This window comes from Quercus robur, chromosome 8, assembly GCF_932294415.1.
Source record: "Quercus robur chromosome 8, dhQueRobu3.1, whole genome shotgun sequence".
Taxonomy (NCBI): domain Eukaryota; kingdom Viridiplantae; phylum Streptophyta; class Magnoliopsida; order Fagales; family Fagaceae; genus Quercus; species Quercus robur.
Genome location: NC_065541.1, coordinates 17,090,374 through 17,103,555, shown reverse-complemented (window position 1 = coordinate 17,103,555; position 13,182 = coordinate 17,090,374).

Genomic DNA, 13,182 nt, shown 5'->3' with positions numbered 1-13,182 from the left:
GCTTGGACTTTTAGCTTTCTTGCTGCCTCCTTTTCTTCTGTCAGTAACCCGTCCTTTAAGTATGAAGTTATCTGTGTAGTCCAGTTTCTTTCGGAGCGTATCTCCTGCATGTTGTCTGGGTCTATTAGTGGAAAAAGTTGAACAAAAGAAAGTACATTACCCGGTGTCACCATATGTTCTGCTGAAGCGGCTTTGGCTAGCCGATCGGCGAGCTCATTTTCTCCCCTGGGGATTTGGACGACCATTGCTTTTAGTCCGTCGACTCTCGCCCTTACTTGATTAAGATATCTCTTCAACCTTTCCCCTTTGCATTCATAATCTCCGTTTATTTGATTGGTCACGACTTGAGAGTCGCAGTAAACGACCACATTTTTAGCTCCGGCGGCTTTGGCTAGGTCGAGTCCTGCTGCCACGGCTTCGTATTCCGCTTCATTGTTGGTGGTGGGGAAGTCGAGACGGACCATACATTCAATCTTGTCTCCTTCAGGTGACAGCAATACTATGCCGGCCCCTCCGGCTCACCGATTGGATGATCCATCTGTATATATGCTCCACTGGGGGAATTCTTCTGCCCCCTTGTCCTCGTCACGCGTAAACTCCGCTATGAAGTCGGCTACAGCTTGTCCTTTGATGGCCACACGTGGACGGTACTTGATATCAAACTCACTCAATTCTATTGCCCACAGCGTTAGTCGACCCGCGGCTTCAGGGTTACTCAGTGCCCTTCGCAAGGGCTTGTCGGTCATTACGTTCACGGTATGGGCTTGAAAGTAGGGCTTGAGCTTGCGAGCCGCCGTGACCAATGCAAAAGCGAGTTTCTCCATAGGCTGGTATCTTTCTTCGGCACCGCGGAATGCCCGGCTGGCGTAGTAGACAGGCTTCTGTGCATTATCCTCTTCTCTAATTAAGGCCACGCTTACTGCCACAGAGGAGACAGCCAAGTAGAGGAAAAGTTCTTCACCAGGTTGCGAGGGACTCAATAGGGGCGGTGAGGATAGGTATGCTTTTAATTCCTCGAATGCTCGCTGACACTCGTCCGTCCACTCGAAAGACTTCTTTAACGTGCGAAAGAAGGGCAAACACTTGTCCGTGGCTCTCGACACGAATCTATTTAATGCCGCTATCTTGCCGTTAAGGCTTTGCATCTCCTTCACATTTCGCGGTGGGGCCATCTCTACTATGGCTCGGATTTTGTCTGGGTTAGCCTCGATCCCCCTCTGGGATACCATGAATCCTAGGAATTTGCCTGCCGTTACGCCGAATGCGCACTTTCCCAGATTGAGCTTCATGTTGTAGGATCGAAGCGTACCGAATGTTTCCTTAAGATCTTCCAGGTGGTCTTCCTCCTTCCGACTTTTCACCAGCATGTCATCAACATAGACTTGTACATTCCTCCCGATTTGCTGTGCGAACATCTTGTTCATTAGCCTTTGGTATGTTGCTCCCGCATTCTTCAGGCCGAATGGCATTACTTTGTAACAGAAGAGTCCTTGGCTGGTTACGAACGAAGTCTTTTCCTGATCGGCCTCGTGCATGCGGATCTGGTTGTAACCCGAGAAAGCGTCCATGAAGCTTAGTAATTGGTGTTGAGCCGTCGAGTCTACTAGGACGTCGACCCTTGGAAGGGGATAGCTATCCTTGGGGCATGCTTTGTTAAGATCGGTGAAATCCAAGCACATCCGCCACTTACCGCTAGTCTTCTTCACCATTACCACATTCGCCAGCCAATCGGGATAGTAGACTTCCCTGATGAAGCTTGCCTCTTGGAGTTTGCGGACCTCTTCCGCTATCGCTTGGTCTCGTTCCGGCGCGAACGCTCTTTTCTTTTGTCGGACGGGTGGAAATGAAGGCAATACCTTCAACTTATGTACCATGACCGAGGGATCGATTCCTGGCATATCGTCATGACTCCAGGCGAACACATCCTTATTGGTCCTCAAGAAAGCTACGAGCTCTTGACGGATTGCGGGTTTGGCAAGCGTTCCGATCTTGGTTGTTCTGTCCGGGTTGGAACTGTCGAGAGTTATCTCCTCTAGCTTCTCTGTGGGTTCTGCCATCGTTCGGTGCTCTTCTATATTCAAGGCCTGGATTTGGTCTTCCATCTCCATCATAGCTACGTAGCATTCTCGTGCGGCAACTTGACTTCCGCGTAGCTCTCCTACGCCATACTCCGTTGGGAACTTGATCATTAGGTGGTAAGTTGATGTTGCCGCCTTCCACGAGTTGAGCGTGGGTCGTCCAATAATAGCATTGTAGGCGGACGAGCAATCGACCACCAAGAATGTTACGTCCTTGGTGATTTGTTGGGGGTAATCTCCTACCGTCACCGATAACGTGACCGCGCCCAAAGGGAATACCCTACTCCCTCCGAAACCAACGAGCGGGGCGTTTGTCGGTATTAGCTGCTCCCTGTCAATCCTCATTTGCTGGAACGCCGGATAGTACAAGATATCGACCGAGCTGCCGTTGTCGACCAACACTCTGTGCATATTGTAGTCGCTTGCCCGCATGCTGACGACGAGGGCAACGTCGTGTGGATGGTGTAGGCGCCGTGCATCCTCTTCCGAGAACCCGATAATGGGGCTTTCCCTTCTTGCCATCTTTGGCACTGTACCCGCCAACTGGACATTCTGTACCATCTGAAGGTATGTTTTGCGAGCCTTTTTTGACGATCCGGCCACAGCTGTTCCTCCGATTATCATCCTTATGTCCCCTAATGGGGGCCTTGGTCGCTCGTTTTCTCGACGGGGGGGTTGTTCTTGTGGGGGTTGATTCGTTCTCTCCTTGCTGACGAACTTCTTCAGCTTCCCTTGTCGGATAAGGGCTTCGATTTGTTGCTTCAAGTCGTAGCAATCGGCCGTGTCGTGACCATGGTCACGGTGGAAGCGGCAATATTTGTCTCTGAACCTTTTGTTGGGATCACTCTTCAGCTTTCCCGGAAAAGTTAGGGATCCTTCGTCCTTAATCTGCATTAGGACTTGGTCTATCGGAGCGGTCAACGGGGTGAAACTTGTGAACCTTCCGCCCATGGGTTTTGGACGTCTCTCCTCCCTCCGGTCTCCCATCCTTCCTTTCTTCCGCCCTTGGTCCTGTCGGGGATCCTCTTGTCTGTCTCTTTTCTTGGGTCTATCTTCTCGGGCTAATAGTGCGTCTTCAGCATTCATATACTTGGTGGCCCTGTAAAGCACCTCTGACATGGTCTTTAGGTCGTTTTTGTATAGGGAGAACAAAAACTTACCCCCCTTCAGCCCGTTCGTGAACGCTGCCACCAATATCTTGTCGTCGGCTTCATCAATTGAGAGCGCTTCTTTATTGAAGCGTGATATGTAGACTCGTAACGTCTCCTCCTCTCGCTGCTTGATATTCATTAAACAAGCCGTGGATTTCTTATACCGATGTCCTCCGATGAAGTGCGTAGTAAATTGAGCGCTTAGCTCCTTGAAGGTGCTGATGGAGTTTGGTGCTAGCCGGCTGAACCAAATCTTTGCTGCGCCCTTTAGGGTCGTAGGAAATGCCCTGCACATATTCGCGTCTGCCACTCCCTAAAGGTGCATCAGGGTCTTGAAGGTCTCTAGGTGATCTAGAGGGTCCTTGATTCCGTCATAACTATCCATACTTGGCATGCGGAACTTACTTGGCAGGGGGAAGGAATTGACGGTCGTCGTAAATGGCGAGTCGGTCCGGTTGACAAGGTCGTCAAGATCACTGGACACTCGCCCCTTGAGGGCGTTCATCAGTACTTCCATCTGTTCCTTCATTGCCTGCATCTCCGCGATGATGGGTTGTGGAGCCGTATCCGTCACTGAAGGGATGCTAGTGTCTCGTCGCACTGGTTTGCTCGGGGCGTTACTCTCCTGTGGTCCGTTATGATTTCTCCTTTAAGCGCTGGTCCCTTCTTGATCCGCTCCTTGGTTATTGACCGCCGCACTCTTTTGGTTCAGCTGCTCTTCTAGGTCGTGGTTTTGTTTGGTGAGGCGCTCCACGGCTGCGGCGAGCGTCCTGACCTGTCTCTCAAGGGCAGTCGTAGGGGCTTCCTCTTCTTGAACGTCGTTAGTGGTTGCCATCGAGCGTGTGAGTACCATGTAACTCTTTTTTCTAGGAAGCGATAGTGTGCTACGATTCCCACAAACGGCGCCAACTGATGACGACGAAAATTATCACCAGTAGGTCACACCGTACTCGCGACTCGAAGCGAACCTGCACAACAGAAGCAATCGAAAGAAAACCTTTAGAGAGCACCGGTGTGGTGCCGGCCAAACACTCTCCGAATGTCAAGTTAGAATTCTTCTCCCCACTTTAGAGCGTTAGAGAGGGTCAATTCAAAACGTACCTCGATTTGTCAGGGTGTTAGGTCTTTTATAGTGGTAGAGAGTTGGCTTTTCTTCTTGGTTTCCAAATCTTTTCCATGTGGGACTCTAATACAAATTCTTTTGAGCGTGGTGAGCAAGGATTTCCATTTTTGGATCTTAGGGCTTTTCTAGGCGATAGGGACTTCGGATCATGGGCCTTTACTATGTCTGTCAGCGATGGGCCTTGAAAGCGCATGGGATCATCTTTACACAGGCCCAGCAGTTCCGATCCGTCAGGCCCATTAAGGTAGGCCCATCAGGCTTTATATTTTATTATCTTCATCAGGCATTCTAGGTCGCTTCACGTGGATGGATCGGACATACAGTTGGGAGCAGTTCTATACATCTCAAGCAGATCAGTGTGTTTTTTATGCCTTCTGTGGTGTATATGCTACCTACAATGCCAATAACTATCCAGTATGTGCATGCTTGGAAGGCTTTGTGTCCAAATCTCCAAAAGATAGGAATTCAGTAGATTGGTATGATGGTTGTGCTCAGAGGACTCAACTGGAATGCAATGGTGGAGATGGCTTCATGAAGTACACGGATTTGAAATTGCTTGGCACGTCTTCTTCCTGGTTTAATACAAGCATGAGCCTCGAGGAATGTGAGGGATTGTGTTTGAAAAACTGTTCTTGCACAACTTTAGATATCAGGGGAAAAGGAAGTGGCTGCTTGCTTTTGTTTGCTGACCTGAATGATATGAGAGTATACTCTGAAGGTAGGCAAGACCTATATATAAGGCTGGCCAGTTCAGAACTTGGTACTTTTTACTTCTCTTGCTTGTTTCTTTGGATTTTGCTCATTTTTATTTATTTAATTATTATTATTATTTGACACCTATTCCGCTTGGTGTTCAATTGGTTCTTTTTTGGATACAGCAGTAAATAGATTCAGTGGAGGCTCTAGGAATTTTGTCCAGGGTGTTCCTTAAGAAATGTAAAGAATATAAAGTGAGAGAATAGACTGAATAGTCTGTATATTGATGTGTAAATAATAATGTACAATAGAGAGTCTTATATAGGCAAGGTATGTGTGCAGTACAAGTAATATGAGTAAACTACAAGTACAGTATATTGGGCTAATCTAGTCTAAGCTATACACTAACATCCCCCCTCAAACTTGAGGTGGAAAGGAGGAAGTCAACTGGAGTTTGGATATAAGATCTCAAAGACGACTAGGCGGGTGAGTCTTGGTGAAGATATCAGCAAGCTGGTTAGCAGAGGAGATGGAGAACAAGTTGAGATTGCCTTTCTTTAGATGCTGGCGAGTGATGTGGCAATTGATCTCAATATGCTTGGTGCGTTCATGGAAGACATCATTATGAGCAATGTAGAAAGCACAACGATTGTCACAATAAAGAAAAGTGGCATTGGGTTGTGGAGCATCCATGTCAGCCAAGAGCTAGTGAAGCTAGACAAGCTCACAAATGGTGTTAGCAAGGGCATGATACTCAGCCTCAGTATTGGAACGGGAAACCACATCTTGCTTTTTGTTACACCACGAGACAAGAGAAGTACCCTACAGGAAACAGAAACTTGTGATGGAGCATCGATCAGTCGGATCACCTACCCAGTCTGCATTTGAATAAGCATGAAGCTCGAGAGAAGACCGAGAGGAGTAGTGGAGACCACGATAAAGTGTGCCCTTGATATATCGGAGAATTCGAAGAACGACAGCATAGTGGACAGAACGAGGGGCATCCATGAACTTACTAACCATACCCATGACATGTGAAATATCCGAACGAGTAATAATGAAATAGATCAGACTACCAACCAACTGATGATAGTGAGTAGCATCGGATATAGGTTCACCATCCAAGGGTGTGAGCTTTGCATTGTATTCTAAGTGGAAACAATCTTGTTGTTGGTGATATCGGCTTTGGAGAGAAGATTAGAAGCATATTTAGCTTACGAAAGATAGTATCCATCAAAGGATGAGGTAACCTCAAGCCTAAGAAAATAGCTGAGAATGCCCAAATCTTTCATCTCAAAATGCTGACTAAGGAAGTGTTGAAGAGAGCGGATACCTGCAGAATCATCTCCAGTAATAATTATATCATCAACTTAAAGAAGAATATGAGTGATACCAGCAGAGGATCTTCGGACAAAGAGAGCAATGTCATGAGGACTCGAAGTGAAACCCTGTTGAGCAACAACTGAGCTAAAATTTTCAAACCAAGCTCGAGGAGCTTGCTTGAGGCCATAAAGAGCATGGTGAAGGTGACAAACTTGATTGCCTGAGTATGGATAGCCAGGGGGTCGTTGCATGTACACTTCTTCTTGGAGGTCTCTATTGACGAAAGCATTCTTCACATTCATTTGATAAAGAGGCCAATGACAAACAGTAGCCACAACAATGAGACATCTAACAAATGTAAGGCAAGCAATAGGAGCAAATGTTTCCTCATAGTCAATGCCATACTCCTGCGTAAAGTCCTGGGCAACTAGGCGAGCCTTATACTGTTCAACAAATCCATCAGCCTTGGTCTTGATTGTAAGGTTGAATTTATTCAACTATCTAATTGGCTTTATTCCGTGCCAAATTTGCTTGTAATGCAGCATTTAGTAACCCTGTATTTAGGTGGGATTGTTGTAAGGGTAGTGAGTGAGATAGTGTGAAGATTGCTCAAGAGTGTGCAAGAAAACAGAGAGTCGCGGCTGGGACTCGCGGCTGGACTCGCGGCTTCAACCCGCCAGAAGATGCACACGTGCCAAGCATGCTGGAAGATGAACAGTCATGCTAGCTGGAGCACTACAGGACAAAACAGGACAACTGGCCATACGGTTAACTCGCGACTGGAACTCGCGACTTAGTCAAGCCGCGAGGTCAAGCCGCGAGCCACCCCTGTTTTGGAAAAACCTGACGTTTCGCATTCCACTCCTCTTCAGTATAAATACCCTTTTAACCCACGATTGAAAGAGAGCTTCCAGAGAGAATTTTGAGAGAGAAACCCTAAAGAAAAACCAGATTGTTTTACCCACAATCTCTACCTTAGAGTCTCATCAAAATCCCTCACTCTCTTCCTCTCCATTGTCAAATCCTTGAGAGGCCATTATACCAAACCTGGTTCTCACCATTATCATCTCTGTGAGACAGACGTTTGGAGTTCTGGGAAGCAGTTAGGAAGGAGCCAATATTCATTGGTTGATGCTACGGTGAAGTAGCGGAATCCGGAAAGCTAGAAAAGAAAAAGGTTCGGCGCAACCTCGTTGGAGCAAGAAGCTTGGAGGGCTTAGGTGCATTGGGTAGATTAGGCTTGGAGGGTCTATTGCTGTCCTTGTATCCCAACTGTATTTTCTAGTGGATTGATTACCGCTTGGAGGGCGGCGGAGAGGTTTTTCGCCGAGGTCTTCGGTTTCCTCTTCGATAACATATCTGGTGTTATCGCTGTGTTTGCATCTTCCTTCCTCTCTATCTCTGCCTTTACATTAATCTGCTGTGGTTTATTTTTGATGTGGCTTAGATAGTTGTTTAATCAATTCCATGTTATAGCATATGTTAAGTTTCCGCACACTAGTTGTTTAACATATTGCATGTGTTGATTAAATTGGTTTTTGGGGGTCTAAACGTTCAAAAGTGTTTTTGTACACGTTTTTGAACTTTCAATTGGTATCAGAGCGGGTACACATCTGTTTGGTTTTATTACCATTGTGTGATCCTTGACTCCCTTTCTTTTTGAGATGGATAGGTCTCAATCCCTTAATGCACCTCCATATTTTGATGGAAGTAACTATGCATTTTGGAAGGTTCGTATGAGAGCCTTTTTATGCTCTATTGATGAATCCGTGTGGGATGCTGTTGAGATGGGTTGGACCAAACCTGAAGCAGCCAAATCCACATGGGATAAGGCAGCACTTACTGCATCTAATGCTAACAGTAAAGCACTAAATGCTATTTTCTGTGGTGTGTCTCCAGATGAATTTCACAGGATTTCTCACATTACTATTGCAAAAGATGCATGGGAGATTCTGGAAACAACTTATGAAGGCACGAAGAAGGTGAAAGATACCAAGTTACAAATGCTGACCACTCGGTTTGAGGAGCTCAAGATGAGTGAGGATGAGTCTTTCGACTCGTTCTATGGGAAGTTAAATGAAGTGGTTGTCAGCAAGTTTAACTTGGGGGAGAAGATGGAGGATTCTAAGATTGTAAGGAAGATCCTTCGATCATTGCCGGAAAGCTTCCGTGCCAAAGTGACAGCCATTGAAGAGAGCAAGGATCTTGACGACATCAAGGTTCAGGAGCTGGTTGGTTCTCTACAAACCTATGAAATGTCGCTGCCAAATCAACGGAAGGGTAAATCCATTGCTCTAAAGACTGTTAATGAGAAGGTGGAAGATCAAGGCTCTTCGGGAGAAGATATGGTGGACAAGGATGTAGCCTATCTTGTTAAAAATTTCAAGAAGTTTTTGAAATTCAAAAACAATGGAAAATTTGATGATAAGAGAAAATTCCAAAATTCTGGAAGGGAGAAGAGGGATTTCCAAAGGAAAGATGGAAAAGAATCCCAATCCACACAAGGTGTTACTTGTTTTGAATGCAACGGGCATGGACACTTCAAGAGGGAATGTCCTAACTATTTGAAATCAAAAGGCAAGGTGTATGCCACAACCTTGAGTGATTCAGACTCGTCCGACTCAGAATCTGAAGAGAGCTGTGATGGAGAAGGGAACTACTCAGCTTTCATGACTATTGCTCATGTTGAGCCTTCGGATGAATTGAATTTGCTTGTTCAAGACCTTGGAGAACATAGTGAGGATGACTCACTAGGAATTGCTGAAGAATCAGAAGCTGAAGAAGAAGAAAGCACAGCAACTCTTCAAGAAAATTACAACTCACTTTTGGAGAAATCAGGTGAATACACAAGGGTAGCCAAGGCAGCTGTGAGAAAGATGAAGAAGGCTGAGGAGGACTACAAAAGTATCCTAATCCGGTATAGGGAGGCCAAATGCGAGATTGAAACTCTTAATGGTGAGCTGTCCGAAGCCTACACTAAAGTGAGATTCCTTGAGAATGAGGTTGTTCAAGCAAATGCAAAAATAGAGAGGGTCACCACCAAGAAGCTTGATGATGTTATATCATCTCAAAAGAGCTTCTCAGACAAATCCGGACTGGGATATACCGGAGGAAGTAGCTCAACTGGAAATGTCACCAAAGAAGTGAAGTTTGTGAAGTCCAAAGATCCAGTTGTAGCTGACTCTACGAGTGTGAACCTCGAGGTGGAGAAAAAGAAGAATGTGGTAGACCAACGGATGCTGAATCATCATAATCAGTATGTGGGCAGGTCTGAGTCTCGTGCCAAGTCACGTCCTCGACCACAAAGAGGTCCTAGAGGAATGTATGTGTGCCATTACTGTGGACTTCAAGGGCACACTCGACCAAATTGCCAAAAGCTGAGGGCAATGAACAGTGCTACTCCTCAAAGGTCAGGAGGACCAAGAGTTGATAGGAGAACTTGGGCAGGTGATCAACCTAGAGAGCAACATGGAGATCCCGGAATGATGGACGTGATGAAGATGATTGGTGCATTCACCAACTGCTTGGAAAGCTTCTCACGAAGGTTTGAAAGCCCTAACTCCCGTACCCAATCCTCTAAGGAAATCACCCCAAACGCAAGTGTCGTGTGGGTGAAAAGGGGTACTCATGCATAAGCATTACAACATGTCCATGCATTAATACTTCCTATGCTTTGTGACTATGGTTGTTTGATATGCTTGTTGTTTTTGATTTTGTTTGTTTGTTTGTGAATTTTTCTTAATTGTGTTTTATCAATCTTTTTGTTTCTTGAGTCAAAAATCCAAAAATCACATAAAGAATTTGAAAATCAAAACACTTGATTGACTTTGTTGAGTTTTTGTCTTAAAACTCGTTTTGCCTTGTACCTTTGTGCTAATGGCTTTGTGCATTGTCGAGCATTGCTTGTTTTCATGCACTCATATCACTTTGGGAAAAATCTTGAAATCTATGTGATTGTTGTAAATAGATCTTCAAACTTGTCATGAATGATTAGTGAATGGTTATGTTGATCTTGAAACTTGCATAGACTTGTGTCTATATCTCTTCCCATTTTTTATTTTTTTTGCTAAAAAGAGCTCCCTAAATGTAAATCTCCAAATGAAAAGAGATTTTGAGCTGCAAAAGCCTGTCGCACATTCTAGTATTTGACTAGGAAAAAGGGTAAGCGACTTTATATTTAAAGTGAAATTTCTTTCAAAAAGGCCAAAGGCCTATTCTTCTAAGAAAAATGTTATATATCCCTCTCACAATGAGAGATGATTGCCTCAAAAGATCAAATGTTATGGCTGAAAGTGGAGTCAAATGAAAGGCTCCAAGTTATGTTATCAAGTTGTGTGGGAAGTCATATATTCATATTTCTATAATTGAGATTGGTCACATGATCTAGTGCTAATTGTGTATGCCTTGGTTGAATTGATCATTGAAGCTTCACATTAGACAAAGGACTATTTCATTGTTGATATCCACACACAACACACAAGTTTATGTTTGATAAATGCCATATTCATTTGTGTGATTGTACTTGATAAAATGTGTTTTCACATACTCAATCTTTGTTAATTCAAGCACAAAAAGATTTTTGAGTGTTTTAGGTGTTTTTGGAAAGTGTTTTGCTGAAAAATCTGAAAAATTTCAAAAATACAGTTTTGCCCTGTTTTGGCGGCTCAGTCGCGGGTGTGTCAAGTCGCGAGCCTCAGTCGCATCTTCGCTGGTCAGTTTTGGCGACTTGTTCGCGAGTGGAAGGTCCAGTCGCGAGATTCACTCAGAGATTTTCGCAGCTCAGCTCGCGACTCACTCGCGGGTAGACCTTCCAGTCGCGAAAAACACTTAGAAAAATTTTTCAAAATTTTCCTCTTGAGTGCTTTGGCGGCTTGAGCTGGCGACTGTGTGGCGACTTGAACCAGTCGCGAAAATCGCGTGTTTTGCAGAAACAGGAGCAGTTTTTAAACCTCTTTCAGTTTTCCCTCGAACTTTTGTAACTGTTCACCTTCTCTTAAAACTGCTATTTTCTCCCAAACCTCTTCGTGAATCCATTTTTTTCAAACCCTTTTGGTGCTTCATTTCTTCTCCAAATCATCAAGAAAAGGTATGGGTTTTGATTTTTTAATCTCAGTTTCTTTTTCCTGCATATTTCTGTTACTGTTTGGACTGCTATTGTGTTCGTTATTCTTATCTCTATGAGTAATGGGTTTGGAGTATCCTGTTTTTGATATTGTTCTCACCCGTTTTCATGCTGAGCAGTCAATGTGTTTTTCATTGTTCTGATTTTTTGCTGATTATTGAATCTGAGAATCTTTTCTGAAATGGGTTTGGTGTTTATGTGACTTACTCATTACTCTTGCCTGAATAATGATGTGTGGATGTTAGGTTTCTTCATGATTGAAATATTTTCCCCATGTTCATGTCTCTGTTGGAGTGATGTTTGTTATCTGTTCTAAATGTTCATATGCTGTTTGTTATTGCATATCATGGTCATGTTAACCTGTCTCAATGACAGTTGTTGCGTCTCTCTTTGTCTTGGTGCACTTTCACCAAGTTTGATGCACGTATTGATTTGTGCTTCTGTGGTTTGGGTCTGCACTATATTCAGTCTGGGTTTTTATATTGAAATATTGTTTATACTGAATCTTGTTGACAATCTTTTGTGGGGTCTTGTTGCTTGGTTCTTTTCTGTTGGTCTGTTCTCTTGCAGATGTCTCGTCGATCTTCCAGGGGTAAAGACATTGTTGCTGACGAATCAGCATCCCCAGTTGCTAAAAGGACTCGTCTATCATCTCAAGCATCTCAAGATCCCAATGAGGATAGATTCAGAGTTCCCCTGAACTCACACGCCTACTCAAATGTGTTTGACAAGTCAACAACTATAGTGGAGCGGGTAGTAGAGTTCAACACCTTAGGGACTACATTCATCCCTCGAATCTTTGAGAAACGAGACTGGGCAAACTTGTTCGGAAACTTTGATGATCCAATGGATGAGCTGGTCAAAGAATGCTTCTCCAATGCCTCTAATCTTGGACCTGTCCTCGTTTTCTGGGTCAGAGGAACAGAGTTTAGTGTTACCCCAGACTCCATCGCAGATCTTCTCAGCATCACCAGACCTCAGAATGTGAATTTAACTCCCTATGATGAACGAAATCCAGAGGTTGGGGAAATTCTACAAATCCTAGGACACGATCATGAGGTGTCTAGTGCAGGAACTTCAATCAGCACCGCAAAGTTTGCACCTGAGTTGACCACACTGAAGTTGATCATGTTCACCAACCTCTACCCACTGTCCAACACTACATTCATCAATCTTGGGAGAGCTATATTTCTGTGTGATCTCATTACCGGAGCCCCCATTGATATATGTGCTCACATCTACTACAACCTGAGGAAGACCGCTTGTCGATCTACAGCTCGAGGAATCATTCCATTTTGCAGTCTCGTCATGAAGCTCATCCTTAATGCAGGCATTACTCCTCCTGCAGATGGTAAAATGTTGACTCGTCAACGTCCCATTTCTTTGTTCACTCTTCAAGCAAGCAGAAGTCACTCCTCCAAATCACCAAGACATGCTCACATCTCTCCGGGTCCTTCATTTGCCCCTGACTCAGAGACACCTGCACATACCACATCTACATCTCGTGATGTTCCTGAAGCTTCACAGGCTGGTATTCCGCAAGCACAAACTGCTTCTCATACTGACAGAGTTGGCAGTGTTCTTGAGCATATTCAGAAACGAGTTGATGAGCTTGTGGCACTTCTCTACTCCACAAACAACCATGTCCAAATGCGCCTCGAGACTATGGAGACTCAGCTAGATGAGATT